We start from the raw sequence: 585 nt of genomic DNA on the forward strand, positions 1-585 counted from the left end.
TCTCTCTCTCTCTCTCTCTCTCTCTCTCTCTCTCTCTCTCTCTCTCGGTGTTAAGAGAGAGAGTGAGGGAGAGATCTCTTCACAATCAGATCCGGATGACTTTACACACACACACGAGCGCGCGCACACGCAAGCACGCGCGCACACGCGCACACACACACACACACACATCTATCTTGCTTGCTAGCTAGCCGGAAGGGGGTTCAGTAATATAAAAGTGTTTAAATATTTGAAAGGAGAGGGCTACATTTTTAATGCAACTCACACATAATGAAAAGTCTGCCTGAGGAGGAATTCTTCCCTGTGATGTATGGCTTGTTTAAGTGCCATCTCTTCCAACAAAAAAGTAAATAAATACAGAAATAAATAAATAAATGCACACATATGTACGGGGCACTCGCCCCTACCCCCTCCACCATCTCTCCCCTACTCCCCTTCACCATGTTTAGATGCATTATTTCTTGCCTTTTAAGTTCCAAATTGATGTCCATTAGTGCAGGGACATAAAGTGTTGTATCCTCTTTAATGCACAGAGTTTGCCTAGATCGATACACTTCATTATTGCTTAAATGCTCAGCTGTATTA

The 585-nt window shown here is 43.4% G+C and overlaps 2 protein-coding genes across 3 annotated transcripts in view; both read left to right on the forward strand.

Moving 5' to 3' along the window:
- The window catches only part of HOXB4 (homeobox B4), a 60,771-nt gene that overhangs the window by 17,845 nt on the left and 42,341 nt on the right, over positions 1 to 585 (forward strand). The gene's annotated exons all lie outside the window — the stretch shown is intronic.
- HOXB6 (homeobox B6) overlaps positions 1 to 585 on the forward strand; it is a 13,321-nt gene that overhangs the window by 1,361 nt on the left and 11,375 nt on the right. The window lies entirely within an intron of this gene.

Source organism: Gavialis gangeticus, unplaced genomic scaffold (assembly GCF_001723915.1).
Source record: "Gavialis gangeticus isolate Ggan-Ray unplaced genomic scaffold, GavGan_comp1, whole genome shotgun sequence".
NCBI classification, from domain to species: Eukaryota; Metazoa; Chordata; order Crocodylia; family Gavialidae; genus Gavialis; species Gavialis gangeticus.